The sequence below is a fragment of the Sus scrofa genome, chromosome 15, assembly GCF_054392235.1.
Source record: "Sus scrofa isolate SSC_HxYL_T2T_F1_AM1 chromosome 15, Sscrofa_HxYL_maternal_Yorkshire_Landrace_v2.0, whole genome shotgun sequence".
NCBI lineage: Eukaryota > Metazoa > Chordata > Mammalia > Artiodactyla > Suidae > Sus > Sus scrofa.
In genome coordinates this window covers 152,481,002-152,503,848 of record NC_139397.1, presented here as the reverse complement: position 1 = coordinate 152,503,848, position 22,847 = coordinate 152,481,002, and the positions used below count along the sequence as shown (strand labels likewise).

Below are 22,847 nucleotides of genomic sequence, written 5' to 3'. Positions count from 1 at the left end.
GAGAACAGAGTATGTTTCTCTTTATCCTAATATAAGAGTTAATGCAATAGTATAATAAAAACCAGAGGTGGAATTTCTTCTGGAAGGGAATTTCAAAGGGACACAATCTCCTTTGGAAAAGCTGAAATGACTTCTAAGTGAAGTCTGCTGGATGCATGGGGTGAGCTGGTTTTACCCACACCCGGCCCAAGTTATCATTCACGTGACAGCTACGTGATCTGTCCAAATTAGGACGGTGCGGATCTGTGAGGTTACTTTTGCCAGTGTGAGAACTATGAGAAAAATTCGTCTTCAAGAGTTTTCATTTTTACTACTTGAAAAAAGAACTTGGCCAGTTCAATCCCCCACTTCTGCATTCAGAGCTCCACAAATTAATTCCAGTCTCTTTTGGAGGTGAAAGAAATTTCTCTGATAAAAAGTCATTGATGTTTTCACATTTTTCATCATCTTTATAAAAAAAACTGTATGGCAACATTTTATAAAGCCTAATTTAATGGAATGTCATGTTCTTTGTTTTATAGTATGGATCTAAGAAGAGAACAGCCTGGCTTTTTTGATAATGAAAAGCAGAGTTTTAAACATTGAAAAAAATAAGAAAAAAGCAATATGGTATGGGGTATTGAGGCAATTATTTTTTAAAAAGAAAAATAAAGTGATCGGGGTTTCTCCAAATTGAAGACTCTCTGGATTCATTTAAGGCAAAACAATTTTTATGGATGCCCGGCATTTTCTTATATTATTTTTATTACAGTGGCACTTGCGTAGGCACAAATATTAACCAAAGTATTGACCTTTTATTATAGCTTTATACAAAAAATATTGAAAGGAAATATGCATAAGGACAGATAAAACCATTAAGATCATTCTTTACAGCATCATCTTAATGAATGGATGACGCGATTTTGCAGCAATGCATGTGTCTCTTCTAAAGATGCTGTTATCCTGGGTGGCTCGGGCCCTCTTCTGCATCTCCCTACACCCCCAGGTCCACGTGTTTTGTGAAAAGCTCCTTCTCTCAGAATTCTTTTCTCCCTGAGCAGTGCCCCCAGCCCGGGGCTCACCTGCGCACGTGCTCTGCCTCCTCACAGACTGGCTTTGCTCTTCCTCTGCACCTTTGAGCAATTCCATGCCTACACGTCTCCAGCATGAACACAGCGCAAACTTGGGCCTGACCTTATGAGGCTCAGCTGGTTCTCAGTTGGCTGTCCAGTTGATCCAGAAAATGAAGACAACTTTTTAACATCCCACTAGAAGATATGTCTGTAGAACCCAGCTTGACGGACACGGATGCTGGCGCTGGCCCCGGCCAAGGAATAAAGGCTTTAATTAGGTATCAGTTGTGAAATCGGGTTTCACCTTCTCCTTGATTCTTCCTTCTGTGCAATGAGTTCTTTTCATGGGCGGCCTAGAAAACTGTAGGACCCCCACAGATGTCACTGCTTCTGCAAAGTCTGTATCAGCACAGATGCACGTGCACACGCGTGCCCGTGCACCACACGCACATGCACACACATACCATAGTCTGTGCCCCCACGGCCCTTTGCACCTGACCATTTCTCCCTGTTTCTATCCTGCAGCCCCTCTGCCTGTTTATAAACTCAAGAAGAAGGAGGCCCGTTTTTCCATCTCCACCTTACTAGAGCCGGGAGTCGACAGGCCCTCAGTAAATGCCAAATGAATGGGTGTCATGGGGTGGTTAGTTTTATATGCCAACTTAGCCAAGGGAAGCTGGGATGGGTGGTGAAACATTTCTGGCTGTGCCCTAGAACGTGGGTGCTCCCGGTTCATAGGTCTCTGGACTCCAGGACTGACACCAGCGGGCCCTGTGACCCTCGGGCCTCTGCCCTTGGAACTGCACCTCCAGCTCTTCCTGTTCTGAGCCTGCAGATGACAGGCCATGGGCTTCCCAGTCTCCATAATCACATGACACCATTTCTCCTAATCCATCTCCTTTTACTACCTACACAGCCTATCAGTCTGTTTCTTGGGGGAACCCTAGCTAATACATGTTGGAATACACACGTGCCTGGAAAACTTCAAATGCAACCAGCAAACACATGCAAAGGAGCCCGAGGATGTGCGATGGACGTGCAAGGACGTGCAAAGACGTGGTCCCTCCCCACCCCAGCAGAGACCAGGAAGATGGGGTCCTTGGCAGGGCGTGTGGAAGGATTTTCTTCTGTTTTCAATGGATGCTTCAGGGTGGCTGCTGCAGGTGTGCACTTTGCTGCTGGGCAGAAGCTCAGACCACACATCCCCAGTGAAGCTGCGTATACACTGCAGTTTGGGAACAGAAGGATGTGCCATGCAGCTTCTTTCCTCAAAGCCTGGGTGAGGATGGGCTATGGTGCTTTCCTGGGGAAGCAGGTGGCAGAAGCCTGGAACTAATTCTCCTTGGGATGGGTTACATCTGCTTGTCATCAATGGTCTTGGGACAGTGGCTGAGTCTTCCAACCTGCGGCAGGGGCCTGAAAGGAAATGAGGGGTGGGCCCATCATTCCCAGGCTGCAGGGTGGCTTCAAGTCTGAGCACTAGTGCCCAGAGAGACCTGCCCGTGAACCATAAAGGAAGGTGACACCGGTCCTTTTCAGAAACTCTGATTGGTATTTGTGGAATGAGTGCACGGCTTTCGTGGAGAAGATTTCTCTAAGCAGGATGACGGTGAGAAGTTCTAGAATGAGAGGCCAGCAGCACATCCACCCCAGAAAAGTGCCCCGAGTTGCCCTGAGTCCATTAACAGAAGCAATGGTTGAACCTGCTCTCATCAACCTGCTGAGTCAATCCATCAGCAAGTCTGGGCTGGTATTAGTCACAGGTTCGTAGACATAGTATCCTGGTTTATTGGTTCATAACAATTGCAGTAGGTTCGTAGACAGAGTATCCTGGTTTATTGGTTCATAACAATTGCAATACGGTCAAATAGCACAGTCAGATAACAAGGTCTATGGGAGACGGAGTCTTTCGACTTTGTTGAGACCTGCTTTGGGCTTCATGTATGGCTGGCTTTTGGAAATGCTCCATGTGTTTGGAGAAGAAGAAGTACCTTCCGGTGGCTGGGGTGATGCTTTACATACGTCCATCCGACCCAGACCTTGAACTACGTCGTCTAAGCCGCGTCTACCCTTCCTGGGGGTCGTCTTCTCCCTCTGTCGATCTCTAGGTGTGGCATGTTAAAACACGCAATACTCCGTGGTAATCCTTGTGGGGAATAATCTGGAGAAGAGTGGACGTGTGTATATGTGTGGCTGAGTCACTTTGCTGTACAGCAGAAATTATCACAACATCTACTACACTTCAATAAAACTTTAAAAAATGGAGAAAATACGCATTAGGTGGGCGATTTGGTCCACCTCCCTTAGTGGTTCTGTCCATTTTTATTTATATATTTTGAACCGATGTTATTAGGTCACATAAGACTAAAACTATCATATTTCCCTGATCATTTTATCAATATGTGTTCACTCCAGGAGAGTTTGTGCCTTAGCCTTTTTGGCTCTAATATTAATATTAATATAGGTATAATAGCTTTCCTTGGGTACCTTGTCCTTTTCTGTTCCTTAATTACCCACCTTTCTTTCACTTAAATTCTAAAAGCAATATTTTTACCTTTCTCCCTTACAAAAGGACTTTCAATCGTCCCTTTAACTCTGATTGCCCCTCCCAATTTGCATGCTTTTGCTTTCATTCATGTGTGGCTCTCTTGCTTTCCTTTCACTCTCAGGTTATGCATTGTTTTCCACGTTTTTACAGCCAATGTCCAGACTTACCCAAAGGTTTACCACTGTTCCACAAACTTGTTCTTCCTGACTCTCAGACCTTCCTCTGAAACTATTCTCCTTCCTAAGATATATTCTTTAGAATTACTTTCCGCAGAGTCTATTGTGAATTCTCTGCATTTTTGTTAGTCTGGGGAACCTTTATTTCACCCTCATTTTCTGGAAGATAGATGTGCGGGGCATAGAATTTTAGATTGACAATCATTTTCTCAAAATCCTTGGAAGACATCATTCTACTGTCATCCAGGTTCCCCTGTTGAAATGTCAGTGATCAGACTTCTCCATCTTCAAGGACTCTGTTTTCTCTCTCCCTTTTTAGATGCTCTCTGTCTTTGATGTTCCTCAATTCCCTATTTTACTTCTGGAGTGATTTTCTCCTTTTTTATTCTGCTTGGTGGTCACTAGTTTCTTAATCTGCATGTTAGAGCCTTTCAACAGTACAGAAAATGCTCTTCAAATATTGTCTCGTTCCCACTTTCTCCACCTCCATCTCTTTATTTTTTCACAACTTCCGTCAATTTTGCAGTTTACATTTTATGCAGATTATTCAGATTTATCTTCTAATACAGTCTCTCTTCAGCTGTATTGCCTCTGTTGTTTACTCCATCTATCGAGTTTTTAACAATATCTTTCATATTTTACTGTTGTCTTAGTTCTGCTTGGTATTTACTCATACACATTACTATGATAATGTATTGTTGTGATACTTTCAAATCTTTTTATTTTTTGAAATAGATAAAAGAAGTGTATTTGATGTTCTAGTGTCTGATAAAAATGCCATCTTCATCTTTGTGGGTCTCACTTTACAATTTTTTGGCCATACCCATGGCATGTGGAGGTTCCCGGACCAGGGATAGAACCTGAGCCACAGTTATGGCAATGCTGGATCCTTAACCCACTGGGTTGGAGATCAAACCCTACACCTCCACAGCGACCTGAGCCACTGCAGTCGGATTCTTAACTCACTGCGCCACAACAGGAACTCCATGTTCTGAAATTTGGAGTTCCTTCTGACCGTCTCTTGGCGTCTTGCTTCTTCGTGTGAACTGGGGATTTGATAGTGAATTCCATAGTCCATAGGATTTTACCTGCTGAGGCTTCAGTTTAAAGTTTATTCCTCCAAATTTGCATTCTGACCCCCTGCAACGTCTTTAGACTAAATTCTCAACTCCTTTTTCCAGTACCAGGAACGGCCCCGTGTGAATCCCATTCTCCCTGCTGTGAGTACGGGCTTTGCGTTAGGAACTCTTCGAGGGTTCTCTTCCTTTGTCCAGACCCTCCGGGAGCAAGATCATCTCTTTCAGCAAAGCACGCTGTTTGGGGTCCCCCCGGTTTTACCAATGAAGATGCTCCCTTTAGGGGTTGTAGCTTTAAAGTTCTTCATTTTTGACTCCCAACCAGGTTCAGACCCTCATGTTCATGCTCCATCCCTGAATGAAGCGGCTTGTTAAATCCGGGGGATGGGCAGATATCCCCAGGAAAGTACCATCTCCAGCAACTGGACTATTTCTCGATTCACACTTGTTTCAGGTTCTAACAATTTCCTCTCCTTCTCCACCAACCCAGTCATGCATATTACAAGCCGTTTTCTTCATATGGTCTCTACAACGTTTTGGGCATTCCATGGTGGGGATTTATCCAGACATGGTAGGAAGCAGAAGAAATCACTGCTTCCGCGTTTCAGTTCTTTTTTAAACCATACTGCCAGGTAGAGACTGACAGTGTAGGCCACTTTTCCCCTTCTGAGCATTTTTCCTCCTTTGGTTTCTGTGACAATATTCCTGTCCCTCATTTTCCCTCTTCAAGAAAGATCACACTGTGTAGTCAGCTCATCGACCAAGCTAGAAACCTGAGTGCCATCCTCCACTGCCCTCTGCCCTCACATACCGCGGGCACTGAAATCAACTGCACTACTTTCCTTCGCCACCCACCCCACCCCTCCTCCATCTCTGCTGCTGCAGCCTCCGCACCTGCCACCGGGCAGGCTGCCTCGGCTTCCCAGCCCCCCTCTCATCTGCAGCCCTTCATCCCCTATGGTCTTCAGGCGAACTAGTGCCACATCCTTCCTCCTGGATGGTGGCCTCTGCATATTATCTGGGCACCAGGCTACTCCCCATGTACAAATAGGTGAGTCCCTGTCTCTCGTGGGCCAGCCTGGGCGCTGAGTGCACAGGTGGGGGTGGCCAGAGCGATGGTCCTTCCTCTCACCCCTAGTTCATTTCTAACAACCGCGGATTTGACAAGTATGCACCACCTGTTCAACCATGAAATTGAGGGCAATTCCTTTCACTCACTGATGCCTTCCTCTCATCACCCTCTGATTAACAAGCATCCGATGAGCGCCTCCACTTGCAGTGCTGGGCTGGGGCCTGAGAGGGCTTCCGGGGCAGGCGTGGCCCGTTTCAGGGCTCTAAGCTCTAAAAATCAGAGAGGCTGGGTGGACACCAGGAATTGACGGTACCTCCAAGTGAAATAATAAGTTGCCAAGGGGAGGGTTTTAAAGAGGTGTGCCGTTTCATTTGTAAATGCTGGTAAGTCTGGAAGTTAGGCTGCAGCCCTACTGCGCTGTCGGTCTGATCCCGCAGGGGGTGGATTCCACGAGCCAGCCCTGCCACTATCCTTGCATATCCATTTGGACGCAGTTTGAACCTCCTCTTCCTCACTTGGAAGGTGTGGAAGCAGGGCTTCTCAGAGAGTCCCCGAGAGCGTTAAAGGCAGTGACAGACGTAGGCGGCGGTGAGGCTGCAGCTCTGACAAACAGCTGCTCGGCGGAAGTGGCTTCCTCTGGTTTCCTCTGCCTTCCCACTATGGACACTACCTAACAGTTTAGGTTTTTCCTAACCTAGTCAGTGCCCAAATATGCAATGTAAACTTCCAAACTAGAGAAAACCATAGACTCCTTTATGCACCGCCGGTATCTGGATTTCCCAGTTACGATTCTCCACTTTGCAATCTTCTATTCCAGCGTGGGGGTGTGCGCAGGGGTGGAGGCAGGCCGTGAACGAAGTTCTGAAAGAGAATGCATTCACGGTCCCTGGAATAATCTGGCAAGGCCTGGAGGCGCTTGCGCATGCGTGCGTGCCTGCATGTATGTGACGCGTGCGCATGCCGGTATGCGCACATTTATGTGTGTGGTGCATGTGTGCGCACACGTGAGTGTATGTATGTGCATCCTCGCTCTTGTTTGCTCTCCGCCCTGCTTCCCTGCCCTGGTCCCTCCAGCACAGCCCCGGCCCATTAATCACAGAGGCGGCACCTCGTTAACCTGCCGGCCCCTCCCATCTCACCGGGCTGTCCTGCAGATTTACGGAGTGACTCTGGGGGTGTAGTGACGGCTGCTTTGCCGGCGGCAGATGTTCACATGTGAGCAAGAGCAGGGGTCTGGCGGACGCCTGTGCAGGCGCTGGGGGCGGGCTGTTAAGTGGAACCAACTCCTCGCTCCAGGAGGACCGCAAGGTGGGATGTTTATGCCTCACCTCCTTGGTCCTGTGGCCCTTTTTCCTCTGCAGGAGTGTTTATGAGATTTAACCAAAAGACAGTCAATGGAAGAGGTTTATATTTAAGAGGCAAAAAGCATGACAGTCGCACTTGGAGAGGCCACGATCAGGAAGCAGGACATCATCAACGGAATGTCACCCTGGCGCCTGGGTTCCCCTGTGGGTGCCGTGTGGCATCTCCAGACCTCCCAGCGCTGCGTGGTCCCTGCCCCACCCTCAGCCATTCTGGCCTTGGCCTCCAGGCTGCTCCTGACCGTGGTGCTCCAGGAAGCTGCTCCACCAGCAGCTTTGGCGTCAGTTGATCCTCGAACCACCTGTGCGGGGCAGAGCCTGGATTACCACCTCTGTCTGCAGATGGGGAGACTGAGGCATGGGGGGGACAGAGTCAGACCTCTGCAGACGCAGGAGCGGGATGGTATCTGGCTTTTCGGCTCATGACTCAGTGCCCTTTGCCCCACTCTGCTGTGGCGCCGGGGCACCTGCCAAAACCGAGCGTGCACTGATTTACAAGCTGCCGGTCCCGCAGCCCACACCCAGGATCAAGCAGAGCGCCCCCTGATGGAGACCTCCCCCAGCTTCTCAGAGCATGGCTTTTGGGAACTCTCGGGGGACAGTGGCAACATCAGAACTCCCAAGGAGGGTGGCATGGGGCTCTACCACCCAGGTCGTCCCGGTTCGCCCTCCCGGAGCCCAGAGCCCTGCTCCTGTGGTCAGGGGGGGGCTGTGGCTGCCTGTGCCTGTGGGACTCTGAATCTGCTTTCCGAGTTGCTAAGGGAGCAACAAGAGATTGTCCTGATGTGCTTATGATGGATACGGACCTAGGAGAACAAACTTTCTACAGAATATGGGTGAGTCAGGGCCCACTCTGCTTCCAGGGAGCAGAAACAGCATATGCAAAGGTCCTGCGGTCTGGAGGGACTGGAGAGTAAGAGAGAGCTGCAGATGAAGTAGGCAGAGCCTCGTTAGTTAGGGTCCGGTGTGGCCTGGAAGCCACTTTGGGATTTTATCCCTGAGCATCTTGAAGCCCTGGAGGGCTTTCAGTCAAAGTCGAGTTGATTTACAAGGTTGTGCCAATTTCTGCCATACGTCAAAGTGACTCAGTTGTGTATATTTTTACTGCGGCGGGAGCTTAATGTAGACTGAGTTGATTTAATGAAGACAGACATCCAAGAGAGAAGACGGGAATGTCCCAGGGCTGCTTTGGCTTTGTTCTGCCCGTTCTGAGATGCACAGAACCACCCCTCACCCCCGGTCCTGCTCCCCACCCCCACCCTGGGGGGTCCACCCTCCCAAGTCACTTCCTGCTGGTGGCCATTTCTCTTCCAGCCCATCCAGGGGTGCTTGGTGGACGTGGAGCAGACCCTCGCCCCTGTGTTTCAGAAAGCCCATCCTCGCCCCAGGGTCTTTAAACACACACTTGGATTAAAATTAAAATTCACAAGTATGAAATTGGGCTGCAACTGTCCAGGCTCCAATCCCATTGTTCCGGGTTTAATCCCCAGACAGAGTTAAAGCAGAGAGACTGGGCCTTCCCCCAGCTCCAAGGGCTCGTCTTCAGAACCACCTTTCACCTGAGCGCGGCTAGGATCGGCTGATAGGACGGCAGAGGTCACGTCCCCCACAAGGCACACTGCCCAGCATCACCTGATTTGTCTAGAATTCCTGCCAGCAACGCCAGCAGCCTTGTGTGTTTAAAAGAGGAGCGGTCTGCAGAGAGGCAGAAATGGCAGTGTTGCCTCCTTAGGTTGTGAACAACGATTCCTTTCACGGTTCCGACCCAGCCTCCAAATCACGCTGCTGCTGTGTCACCGAGAGACCAACATGCCCAGTAAACCTCCAACACGCCCGGTAAACCTCTAACAAAAAGGGCAGGGGTCTGATCTTTGGTTCCCTCGACTGCTGAGTGACACCTGAGCAGGTCTGGTCTGCGGGGGGTGAGGCCCGGAGGGGGTCCTGCTGCTCACAGACTGGCGCCCCTTCCTCCTGTGCATGGCAGCGAGGTGTAGGATGCTTCCTCTGCCAGGACCGCACCCTGAGAGGTCCCGGCGGCTGGAAGGGCCCTGAGGAAATACCACTTGTCCAGGAGGAGGTGTGTTGGAGGCACCCACAGCGCTCAGCTGTGCTTCCCACTCTTCCTCCCCCATGATAACAAGAAAAAGTAACACAAGTCGGGAAGAAGCCCTGCTCTTCCAAATGCCGCCGTGTGGCTGCACTGCAGCCAGTTCCTATTTCAAGGTAACTCCGGATGCTGCGCACACACCGGCCGCTTCATCTCATTCCATGCAGCTCACTCGGGCCATGTCCTGTATGGAAAGAACAACAAAACGTGCACGAAGAGAGAATGCCTTGAGGAGTTCAGAGAAGTACGAGAACTGAAAAGTCTCTGTCTGTAAGCCTAAAGCAATCAGAAGAGAGGAAATCATGACAACTAGAGCAGAAAGCAATAAAATTAAAGACAGAAAATCAAGAGAGAAAAATCAACAAAACCAAAATCTGATTCTTTGAAAAGGCCAAGAAATTTGACAGGCCTCTAGCCAGGCTAACCAGGGGGGTGAAAGAGAGAGAAGACCCAAATTACTAACATTAGAAACGAAAGAAGGGCCATCTCTACTGATTGCATGCACAGTAAAAGCATAATGAGGAATATTAAGAGCACGTCTGTGCTTGCAAAGTTGACACCCGGGGTGAAATGGATCACTTCCTTGAAAGACACAAACTACCCCAACTGACAACATCTGAATGATCTGAAAAGACCTGTAACGATTTTTATAAAGAATCAATACATAATCATCTTCCAAAAAACAGCACCAGAACCAGATGTTTTCACTGGTGAATTCTACCAAAGATTAAAGGATTCGATATTGCCAAGTCTCTACAAACTCGTCCAGAAAATAGAAGCAGAGGGAACATTTCCTAATTCATGCTGTGAGATCAACGTTGCCCTCATCCCAAAAGCAGATAAAGAATTCTAAGAAAAATTACAGACCAATATCTCTTATGCAAAGATACAAAAATCATTAACCAAATACTAGCAAATCAAATCCCACAATGTATAGAAAGAATTACCCACAAAAACCAAGTGGGATTCATGCCGTATATACAAATGGGCTCAGCATTCAAAAATCAACTCATGTGATAGACCATGTCAACAAGCTAAAGAAGAATGACCACAGATCATATCAACTGATTTGGGGGGCAGGGAAACTTTAGACAAAACCAGCATCCATTCATGTAAAAGTTCTTAGAAAACTTGAAATATAAGGAAATTTCCTCAACTTGACAAAGAACATCTGCAAAAAGCCAACAGCTAATAATACAATACTTAATGATGAGAAACGAGATGTTTTACCTGAAAGGTTGGAAAGATGGAAAAAATGTCCCCTCTCACCACTCCTCGTCCACATTCTATTTGGAAGCCCTAGCTGGTGCACTAAGACAAAGAATAGAAATAAAATGTATACAGACTGAGAAGGAAGAAATAAAACTTTATCCACAGATGACATGATTATCCCAAAGAATCAACAACAAGAACAACCTCCTAGGAGTGACTATTGCAAGGTCACAGGATATAAGGTTAATATGCAAAAGTCAGTGGTATTTGAAATTTGAAATGACTTCAATGTAAATTACCTTATACATTTGCCTTTAAATGACATCCTTAAGTATCAATCGAACAAAACAAGTCCAAGATCTATACAGGGGAAACTACAAAACCCTGATGAAAAAATCAAAGAAGATCCAAATAAATGGAGAGATGTTCCATGTTCATGGATGGGAGACTCAGTATTGGCAAAATATCACTTCTCGACTTCATCTACAGATTCAATACAACCCCAATCGAATTCCCAACAAGCTGTTCTGTAGACATTAGCATCTGCTTCTAACGTGTGTGAGGAGAGACCCAGAAGAGCCAACACGATACTGGAGAGGAGCGAGGCTGGAGGACTAACATTACCTGTCCTCAAAATTTACTAACGCCGCAGTAAACAAGACGGTGTGCTGCTGGTGAACAAACATACACACAGATCGACGGAACAGAACAGAGAGCCCGAAACAGACCCACACACATGTCGTCCTTGACGAAGATGCAAAGGCAATTCAACAGAGGAAGCATATTCTTTCCAACACTAGTTCTGCAACACTGGGATGCCTAGATCACCAAAGCATGTATAGATATAGGCATGGACACACATGCATGCATGTGTGTATATATATATAATACACATATAAACACACACACACATACAAAATACATACATACATGCAGAGAGAGAGAAAGACCTAGCACATTTTACAAAAATTAACTCAAAGTGTATCATAGAGCTATATGTAAAAGGCAAAACGACAACATTTTGAGACGCTTACATAGGAGAAAAACCTGGGTGATCTCGAGTTGGATGAGTTTTCAAATATAACACCAAAAGAACAATTCGTGATAGTAAAATGAATGTTCAGCTTTATTAAAATGTAAAAACGTCTGCTTTGCCAAAGACACTTAATAGAATGAAAAAATAAACAACAGATTGGGAGAAAAACATTTACCAAACACATATCTGATGAAGGACTTGTATCCAAACCATGCAAAGAACACTCAAAGACAAGAAAACAAGGAGTTCCCATTGTAGCTCAGCACGTTATGAACCTGACTAGTATCCATGAGAATGGAGGTTCTAGCCCCGGCTTCGCCTCAGTGGGTTAAGGATCCAGCATTGCTGTGAGCTGTGGTTTAGTTCGCAGATGCAGCTGGGATCCTACGCTGTGGGTATGGCACAGGCCAGCAGCTGCAGCTCCAATTAGACCCTAGGAACTTCCATATGCTGCAAGTGCAGCCCTAAAAGCAAACAAACAAACAAACCCCTCAGCTTTAAAGAAGACAGGAAATCAGACCAGACCCTCTGGAAGTAAGATGTACAGATGGAAAATCATCCCACAAAAAGATGCTCACCTTGTCTTGTCCTTTGGGAATTTTAGGTTAAAATAACGATGAGATACTACGACACACCTGTTAAAATGGCTAAGATCCCAAACTCTGACTCTTCCAAATGCTGATTGGGATATGGAGCCACAGGAACTCGCACCCATGACGGGTGAGAATGCACAATGGCACAGCCACTTGGGAAGGTGGTTGGGTAGTTTCTCTAAAAGCTAAATATAGTCTCACCATACGATCGAGCACTTGTGCTCTTGGTATTTTTACACACTTGAATTGAAAACATATGTCCACACAAAACCTAAACACAAATGTTTATGGAGACTTTATTTCTGATTGCCCCAAACCGGAAGCAACTGAGATATTCTTCAATAGTAAATGGAGCAACATGCTGGTCCATCTGTACAGTGAGATATTACTCAGCAATAAAAGGAAAGGCGCTATCAAGCCATGAAAAGACAGGGCTATTACTAAATAAAAGCAGCTAGTCTGGAAAGGCTACATACTGCACGACTCCAAGTGCCTGAGAGTCCAGAAAAGGTAAAGCCACGTGACCGTAAAAAGCTCAGCTGTTGCCTGGAGTTTGGGAGGAGAGCGCGGTGTTGAAAGTGAAATGCGGGGATTTTTAGGGCAGTGCAACCCCTCTGCACGATGCCGGAATGTCAGATACACTGTATCCTGCATTTGTCAAAATCTATAAAACTTAAGGACACAGAGTGAATCTTAGCGTATGCTAATTTTTAAAAATTTGTTTAGGCATCGAGGGAATCCCAGAGGGGGAAAAAATGCAGATTTTGAAAAGAGAATAGAAATACATTGCAAATGTCTGAAATGACCGCTTGGAAGCGGTGGTGGGAAAGTGCTGACTTAGGTGACTTTGGAAATAAATGGAGTCTAAGAGGAAAGCGAAAGGAAAGCCATGCAAGTACCCTACTCAGTAAAGCGCGGGTCACAGTTAGGATGCTGCTGGGCGCGTCCGCGGGAACCGCACGATGGAGGAGAGATGGAGCATGGGGGCGCCAGGCCGCCGCTGTTAGAGCGGAACCTTCCATGAGGCTAGAATGAGCCTCGAGGTGCTGGATCACAGCCAGAAGCACTAAGAACTCACGGTTAAGCTACCAGACGAGAAGACGGCGCACAGAGAAATACTCGTACACACGTGTACAAACCTGAGTTAGCGTCTCCCACGTACACGCCTCCTCCCCACCCCCCACATCCTCCCAGCGCCCCTCCCCCGCCTTGCCCGGCCCATGTTTCCCACCGCCCCCTCAGGATGTCGTCCCAACAAACTAGATGAGAGGATAAACAGGCTCTGCTCCAAGCATCAGAACCCGGGCCCCTACTGACCCCATCACTAATCACCCACATGATTTCAGGCGTGTCCCTTCCCTGCTCAGGTCACCGATTGCACCAGGCCAGTGGCTTTTGGTCTGTGGTCCACAAAAGCTCCAGGCGATTTTCCCTCCAAGACCTCTGGCGTCCTCATCGCTGATCCCGACCCCACACCACCCGAGTCGATCCACAGGTGTCTCTTCCACGTGCAGGGCTCTGAGAAAGAGGCTGCTTGAACAAAGGCTTCCTTTCTACAGGAACGTTCCTCCCGAGCCCTTCTCTGTTCTAACCGTTCAAGGCACAGGCCCATCCTGGACACGGCTGGGAGGGAGACGTGGGGTCCTCGTGGGACAGTCACCGCTGCCTCTTGCAGGACATCCAATTCCGCAGTGGACAGCTCTGCCCTCCGCGAGGGGCTGTCCCAGCATCCGCGAGAGGCTGTCCCAGCATCCGCGAGAGGCTGTCCCAGCATCCGCGAGAGGCTGTCCCAGCATCCGCGAGAGGCTGTCCCAGCATCCGCGAGAGGCTGTCCCAGCATCCGCGAGAGGCTGTCCCAGCATCCTCTAGGCCACCGAGCTCTGTCTCCCTTCGCTGTGAGCCCCCCACCCCCATCCTGGGAGGGACGCTGACATCCCCGCCCGGCGACATGAAGGCAGCACCGGCTGTCCCCTCCGTCTCTCACACCCGCTTCCCATCACATCCTCCTCCCAACACTCTCCGCCACGGCCCCAGAAAATCCTGCCTCCAAGAAGATTCTGCGCCCCAAACGTTTCTGCTTCCACACAGAACTCTGCCGTGCGTCCCCGAGCAGCAGGCTGGGGCTTTGCGGCAGGTGGAGAGGCCACACTGTGCGGATCTCCGCGGTGAGGAGACGGTTCTGAGCCGCTTGTTACTCACACAAGCAGCACAGGCCAGACGGACTTGGTACCAGCTGCCTGCCCCTAGTCGCACAAGATGACACCGAACTGGAGGAACAGATGACAACCACGAGCAGAGGGCGTCTGTCCCCGGAAGCCAATTCTAAAATACACCCAAGTGGCCTTACAGCTGCAGCTGTGCCCTAAGGGGGCCTGGGTGTCACCTGGTGTGAACAAGTGATGAGACACCGTGGCAGCCTCTGAGACAGGGAGCCTCCTGCGACACAGGGACACGGGGAGCAGCTGAGAAATGGCCTTGAGGCTCCTCCAGGACCCTCCAGCTGGCCCTATTCCTAGAAGGGTCACCGGCTGTTCTGCCAAGACTTGGGTCACATGAGTGGAGCCCTGCCTCTGCGGTCTGCGTGGGACCCCACGCGACCCTCCTCCCCTTCTCAGAGGACACGGGTCTCTCCTCCTGTTAAAGCATAAACTCCCTCCCCTCTCTTAGGATTTAACTGCAAGTCTCCTTGGAAACCCCATTTCACCCACCATCTCTTCTCTCTTCTGAGTCTTCATCCTACCTGCCTGCTGGGGGTTTAGACACAATAAATAAACATGTGTCACATACTTATCTTAAAACATAATAAACCTCTAAAAATCGTACTTCTGAATCTCCCCTAAATCTTCATTCTCCCCTGACTCTTGTTTCTCTTGCTCTCTGAATGGTCCATCCACACGCCAGGTTTTGGCTGTTACCTTTGTGTTGAAACTGCCCATCCTTCAGAGCTGCTTCCACAGAGACAGGTGTTGATTGAGCCTCTCCACCTGCAGGTCAGACAGGTGTCTCACTCCCCACAGCTATGAAACAACTGCTCAGCTTCCCCTCAAACCTGCTGCTCTTCCTGTGAGTGCCTCCAAGGACACACAGAAGCCAGAAATGTGTCAGATAGCCTAGACTTCTCTTTCTTGTACCCCTAGCCTTCCCTTTCTGGTACCCCTAACTTTCGATGTTCATTTGGGGACTAAGTCTTACTAATTTTTGGGGGGGCTGCACTCAAGGCATATGGAAGTTCCTGGGCCAGAGATCCCATCCAAGCCACAGCTGCAACCTATGCCACAGTGGCAGCAGTGCTGGATCCTTAACCCGCTGCACCACAGCGGGAACTCCAAGTCTTATTAATTTTTACAGTTTTTTCTTTTTTAAATAAAGACTCTCCTCTTTATGGTCAAAGTAGTCTGCACATCCAGATACACAGCCTCGAGAGCAGGCTTCCTTTGAAAGCTCAGTACTGAATATTACATGTATCTTCTTTTAATTGTATCCCACTATGCCAAGAGAAAAATTAATATTCATGGTATGTAACCAGGGTCCACTTTGATGATTGGCCCATATGTAAATACTGATCAAGTGTTGTTTCTCCTGCTGGGTGTTCAGATCTAAGACCCCAGAAAGATGGGACCAGTAGGAATTATTTATAGAGTGTATTCCACAAAAGGATGACTGACCTCCAGCTAAATTCTAAAGTTGAGATGAAATTGTTCTTCTAGAAACAATTTATAAAGAGTTCTAATCCATGTTGTAAAATTTTATTCAAGTATAGTTGACTTACAGTGTTGTAATAGTTCCAGGTGTACAGCATACGGTGAGTCAGTTACACACACAAATCTATCCATCCTTTCTTCCCATATGGGTCATTACGAACTAGTGAGTAGACTTCCCTGTGCTACACACGGTAGGTTCTTGTTCAGCATCTATTTGATACAGGAGGTGTGTCTGTTATTCTCACCCTCACACCGCCTCCTCCCGTAAATGGTTTCCCCTGTGGTACCCAGAAGCTTGGTTTTGAAATCTGTGGGTTTGTTCCTGTTTTATGAATAAGTTCTTTTGTCTCATTTTTATTAGATTCCACATGTAAGTGACCTCATATGATCCTTGTCTTTGTCTGACTTACTTCACTCAATCTGGTCATCTCTAGGTTCGTCCACGTTGCTACAAATGGCATCATTTCATCCTTTCTTACGGCCAAATCATATTCCACTGTATGTATGGACCACATCTTCTTTGCCTGTTCCTCTGTAGATGGACATTTAGGTGGCTTCCAGATCTTTCCTGTTGTAAATAGTGCTGCAGGGAACATTGGGGTGCAGGTATTTTTTCAAATTACGGTTTTCTCTGGGCATACGCCCAGGAGTGGAATTGCTGGATCTGTCAGTTCTATTTTTAGTTTTTTAAGAACTCTCCATACTGTCTTTCCTATTGGTTGCACCAATGTACATTCCCACCAAAAGCAGAAGAGGGTTCCTTTTTCTCTGCACCCTCTCCAGCGTTTGTGTTTGCAGACTTTTTGATGATGGCCATTCTGACTGGTGTGAGGTTCGAAAACTACCTACCTCATTGTAGTTTTGACTCGTATTTCTCTAGCAACTAGTGATGTCGAGCATCTGTGTGTGTGTGTGTGTGTGTGTGTGTGTGTGTGTGTGTGCGCGCGCCATCTGTCTGCCTTCTTTGAAGAAATATCTATTTAGATCTTCTGCCCACTTTTTAACTTTGTTTAATATATAGCTCCATGGGCTGCTTGTATATTTTAGAGCTTGATCCCTTGTGGGTTACTTCATTTGCAAAGATTTTCTCCCATTCTCCCTATTTTTTTTCCAAAATGGTTTCAGGAAGAGATAACATTTCAACCTGAGCTTCCAGATATGGGGAGGGGCTTCACATCCAGCCGTGCTGTAGTAACTGGAGAGAGACTTTCCCTTCAGGTGAAAACTGGGCGAAGATATGAAAATGAAAGCACCATTTTTAGACACTGGCGCTGCCATTTCCTTCCACCTGCAGAGGAGGAAGTGATGAGCGTGAAGTAGGAAGGTGGCCGCTTGTGCTTCCAGTCACCCTGCTGGGAGCCCACAGGTGGGATGGACGGTGGGGCTGCGTTAGCAGCGCACCCGCTTTTCTCCGTGAGAACGTGGCCCCCAACCGCAGAGGGAGGAGACTGTGCCCCCTGGGCTTCGCTACTCCACCCTAACCTGCCCCACAGGATCAAGACCGGCTTTATCAGCAGCTATTTCTGGAGCCCTAGTGTTCCTGAGTTCTTGCCTAGTCCTATTTGTGGGTGGGGCTGGGGACACGCCTTCGCTGGTACCTTGGAAGGGCCACTGTTTGCCATCAGCTTAGAAACATTTGCAAGGTGGTTGAGGACACTGGCTGGCTTGGCATTTAGAGAGACCTGTTCTCCGTTCTCCCCCAAACCGTCCCTGAGCTGCTGAGGCCTCGTCGGATCAGGCCTGGGACAGCGTGCTGGGGAGACAGAGGCCAGATCCCCAAGGAGTCCTGCCCAAGGCCCTCCGTGTTTTCAGACCAAAGCACGGGTCACCTTGTCGTGCTTCCTTTTCTTTACAGTTCAGCCTGCTTCAAACAATGCGGATTCTTCCTGCCATTTAGGCTCAGGCTGGCACCTGAGAAAAACCTTCCGTCCCAAAGGGATTACCATCTTATGTACAGAACTGGCCAGGTGCCTCCGGATGCGTGTGGATGCTGCCCACCTGGCCGCCTTTGTGCAGCGTCTTCTGCTCACTGTGCGCCTCCAGCCGAAGCCCCCTCCTCTTCCGCTTTTCTCAGCCCCGCAGGGTGAGGCAGGAGGCCGAGATGCTTAATTTCTTCGTGCCGAATAGAGAGGAGGGAAATCGCTCCCTTAGAAACTTCACTCAGTCGTTAGGGTTTTGATACTTGCAGCTCTTCTCTAGTTTTGCTAAGTGTTTAGCCTGGTGGAGCCAAACCTACACAGCTCAGCAATTTAGAATTGGAGCTGTAACAACCCGAGGCTTGTTTTTTCCACTTTTCCAGGAACTAGAGCCTCAGGCAATAACCCATATACTGCAAAAAAAAAAAAAAAAAAAAGAGAGAGAAATGTGTAGAAGTCAATTTCTAAGTAAGGTATCACTTAGAAGTAGCAAGTTTTCAGAACATTTTGAGGTTAATAGGAAAAATTTGCGTGTGTATGTGTTGGGGGTATTATGTATATGGGAATTTTTTTTAAATGAAAGTATATGTAAAACTTAGAGGTCACCAATCCTTTCATTGGTCTAAGAATGTTAAAAGTTATACAAATGAACCTGCTTTTAAATGATCATATCTTGGAGTTCCCATCATGGCTCAGCAGAAGCGAACCTGACTAGTATCCATGAGGATGCAGGTTTGATCCCTGGCCTCACTCAGTGGGTTAAGGATGTTAAGGATCCGGTGTTGCTGTGAGCTGTGGTGTATGTTGCAGATGCAGCCTGGATTTGGTGTTGCTGTGGCTGTGGTGTAGGCCAGCAGCTACAGCTCCGATTTGACCCCTAGCCTGGGAACTTCCATATGCCACGGGGTGCAGCTCTGAAAAAACAACATGAAAATAAATCAAAATAAATCATCATATCTTGGAGTTCCCGTTGTGGCTCAGAGGGTTAAGAACCCAACAGTTTCCATGAGGACTCGGGTTCAATCCCTGACCTTGCTCAGTGGGTTAAGGATCCGGTGTTGCCACAAGCTACAGCGTAGTTTGCAGATGCATCTCTGATTTGACCCTAGGTCCCAGAAACTTCTATATGCCGCAGGTGTGGACTTATAAATAAATAAATAAATAAATAAATAAATATCATATCTGGTTTAGAAGATATAGAAACTCCTCCCCCCAAATAATTCTGGCCGATTTTTTAAAATAGCTTTGTGACAAAACTGAGTTTCTATTCTTGGCCTTCACGAGTCTGGCTGCATCCGTCCCGAGCAAAGCTGTAGAGAGTCCCATTCTTCCTGAGCTCGAAGGAAAAGCTGGCTTTCAGAGGAAGGCAAACATCATGTGACATCCCTACATGTGGAATCTAAGAAGATGATACAAATGAACTTATTTACAAAACAGAAACAGACTCAGGAGACACAGAAGACAAACTTACGGTTCTGGAAGGGGAGGGACGGTCTGAGCATTTAGCACTGACACGGACACACGACATGTGAACGAGAACACCGACAGAGACCCCCTGTGTGGCGCAGGGCGCTAGAGTCAGCATCTTGTAATCAGCTATCATGGAAAAGAATCTGAAAAGGAAGAGCTATGTACATATATGTATAACTGAGTCCCTACTAATTGTACACCTGAAACACTATACATCAGCTATCCCTCCATAAAATGCAATTTTCAAAAAAGAACAGCGGGCTTTCTGCCTACACTGTTTCTTTCCCCGGGGAATACTGTCCCCTCCCCATGCCACCCTCCCCAGCCCTCCCATCCAGCGACAGCTCCTCCCCTTTGGAGCCCCAGTGGGAAGTCAGCCTGTGCACTGAGAGCCCCCCAATTACTCTCAGGCTGCACTGCAGTCACGGCTCAGAGTCACCCTCCCTGCTGGGGCTTCAGCACCCCCTGAAGGGAGCTCGGCATGGAGACCGGGAGGGAGGCGCTCTGTGCTCTGGGGAAACTGGCAGAGCAGGGCTTCAGATCGTTAATTTTCAGGAGAAGATTTGATGAGTCTAATTCTTGCATCTCCTCCTATCTAGAAAAGCACTAAAATCCTTCACGTTGCCAGCTGCTCCTCATGACTGGCAGTGACCTTCACAAGACCAGCAGCAACATCCTGCAAAATGCGTGCCTGGCTGCCTGCACCTCTCCCTTCACCAAAATCACGTCTACACTGACCTTCCCCGCCCCCCCCACCGCCCTGCCCCCGCCCCTTTGGAGCTGTATCTCAGCGCATCTCTGAAACACTGCCTCCTGGGCTACAGTCCTCATTTTGCCCCAAGCAAAACTTAACTGTCAACTTTTAGGTTGTGCGTATTTTTAAGTCAACATCTGCTTCATCCACCCTCCTTCCTCCAGCCAGCATTGGACAAGGGGCACTAGGAGCAGGGTAGCAGGGGAATGAGGCAGCTGTGAGTTCTGGGAGGGGAGAAGCGAGAGAGGAAACCCCAAAGGGAAGGGACCTTAGAAGTGCTCCCTGCTCCTCCATCTCATGAAAGCCGCCCTTTTGCCAGATGTGGCGCGAGACAGCTCTCTGATCTGCTGGACACTCGCCTTCCACCCAGGGCTCCCCCTTCTGCTGATTCTCACCCCAGCATCTCATGCCGTTGTTTGCTCACCTGCCTCCTCTCCCTGCCATTCTCCTGACAGTGCTCAAGATCACATCTGCCACCTGCTGCAGCCTTACCCACCCACACAGCCAAGACACGGCAACAACCTGACTGTCCATCACTGAAGAAATGGATAAAGATGTGGTTTGCCTCTCCAGGGGAATATGATCCAGCCATAAAAATGCTGCATTGGCAGCAACATGGGCGGCCCTGAGGGCATTATGCTAAGCGAAATGAGTCAGACAAAGACGGGTACCACATGGCCTCACCTGTATGTGTAAATCTGAACAAAACCGAACTCATAGAAACAGAGAATAGATTGGTGGCCCCGGAGGCAGTGAAGGCAGTCAAGATGTACAAACTTCCAGTCCGAAGATAAGTAAGTCCTGGAAATAGGAGTACAGCGTGAGGACCTCAGCTAACAACACTGTGCTCTACATACGAAAATTACTCGGTAGAGCTTAGACGTTTTCATCGCAAGAAAAACAGTTATAACTCTATGAGGTCATGGTGTTAGCTGGACTTACCCTGGTGGTCACTTCACAATACAATGCTGTAAATCTTAACCCAGTGCAACACTACATGTCAATTATGTCAATAAAACTGGGGGGAAACAGCTTAGAAATTTTACATGGAAAACAGGAGAAATAATGAAACTAGGAGTTCCTGTCGTGGCTCAGCGGAAGTGAACCTAACTAGCATCCATGAAGACGAAAGTTGAATCCCTGGCTTCAATCAGTGGGTTAAGGATCTGGCATCGCTGTGAGCTGTGGTGTAGGTCACAGGCACGGCTCGGATCTGATGTTGGTGTGGCTGTGGTGTAGGCCGGCAGCTACACCTCCAACTCAACCCCTAGCCTGGGAACTTCCATATGCTGCAGATGTGGCCCTAAAAAGACAAAAGACAGAAGAAAAAAAGAGAGAGAGAGAGAAAAGAAACGCGTATTGAAACAAAAGTGTTTACCAATAATACAGTAACTGCCATATCAGTCCACACACACACACGTCTCAGAGGCGTCTATGAGCCAGAAGATGAGCTAAGTTTCTTACCATGGATGATCTTATTTAACTCCCTAAGTGACTCTGTGGTGTAGACGCTATTACATTTGGAGCTCAGGGAGGCTAGTTACCTGCACATAACATCCCATGAACACAGAGATGCTCCATGCTATTCTCTGTGACACTGTCCCTCTCCCTGGGTTGCAAGAACCACACTTTATAGCCTCCAGCGGACCCAGCTCTGGAATAAACATAAGCAGGTGCTCAATAAAGAGGTTACAGAGGTCACTGGTGACCTGGGTGGATAGAAGGCAGGGTGGGGGCATGCTCTCAGTACTAATTTAGGCATTCTGCTAACCAGCCATCTCCTTGAAAACTTAAACTGATGGTCAACTTGAAAATCAAGGATGTCAGTTTTGTCAGTTTGCTCATCTGATTACACAGATTAAGTCCTGTTGTAATACAAATGGGTTATAAGTAAGATATTTGGAAGCTCAAGAGAATGACTAATATCACTGGAGAAACAGTCGATATAAAAAACTCCAGTACAACCAAAAGATCTGCCTGTTCCCATAGGAGAGATTTGGCCCCTTCTCGCTTGTTCAGACATACGAAATCATGTGCTTAACATGCAAGCTAAAAATCCATCTATAATTAGATCTGCCCAGAAATGAATAAAAGGCATTCCAAAAAAAGGTCTTCCACAATGTAACAGTAAAAAAGCCATATGTGTAACTTGGCTTCAAGTTGCAAAATATCACAACATTATATGCTATTAATGTTGTAAACTTATATGGGCTTTTCGACCGATCCAAAAGCCAAAGAGAAGAAAGTTACATAAAAAGAGGTGAAAGCTCAAGATACATGAAGAGAAATACTCAAAACGTTTACTTCTGAAAACATGCAGGTGACTCCACTGTCCGTACTGCCACTCTCCTGTTTACGAATACTGACTGGTGTTCAGAAAGCCATTCGGTTCTGATGTATCTTGGGGCAAGTACAGACATCTGGCGGGCAGAACATCCAAGTATACATTCCTCCCATGCTTGTCTCCCCATCATTCTGTTTCTTCCTGCAGAACAAATGAACGGAGAGCCCCACGGTGAGGAGAATTAAAGCACCCCCCCCCACAGCTTCATTTCTTTAATAAAACGCAGAGTGAGATGCTCAGGCATTCTCATCCATGTCCTTTGACATATTCCCCTACATCTATCTGTTACTTTAACACCTAATTGTCTATAATTATAAAATAAATACATGTTTACTATAGCAAATTTGGAAAATGCCTCCTAGTATGAAACTATCCAAAAGTTCCACGTCCAGGAATGATAGAGTAGGTTAATTCTTGCCAACCCTTCAG

The 22,847-nt window shown here is 47.7% G+C and overlaps 1 long non-coding RNA gene across 4 annotated transcripts in view; it reads right to left on the bottom strand.

Moving 5' to 3' along the window:
* The window catches only part of LOC146396236 (uncharacterized), a 160,918-nt gene that overhangs the window by 42,657 nt on the left and 95,414 nt on the right, over positions 1-22,847 (bottom strand). Inside the window, exons 2-4 of one of the 4 annotated variants that reach the window (XR_014829198.1) lie at positions 20,759-20,875; positions 19,322-19,463; positions 15,958-18,263 (exon numbers count right to left, since the gene is read on the bottom strand). The exons of 2 other annotated variants lie outside the window; for them this stretch is intronic. This is a non-coding gene — a long non-coding RNA (uncharacterized LOC146396236). Of the gene's footprint in view, positions 1-774; positions 3,214-15,957; positions 18,264-19,321; positions 19,464-20,758; positions 20,876-22,847 lie in introns of those variants that run through there. One more of the 4 variants, XR_014829200.1, reaches the window with a different exon arrangement.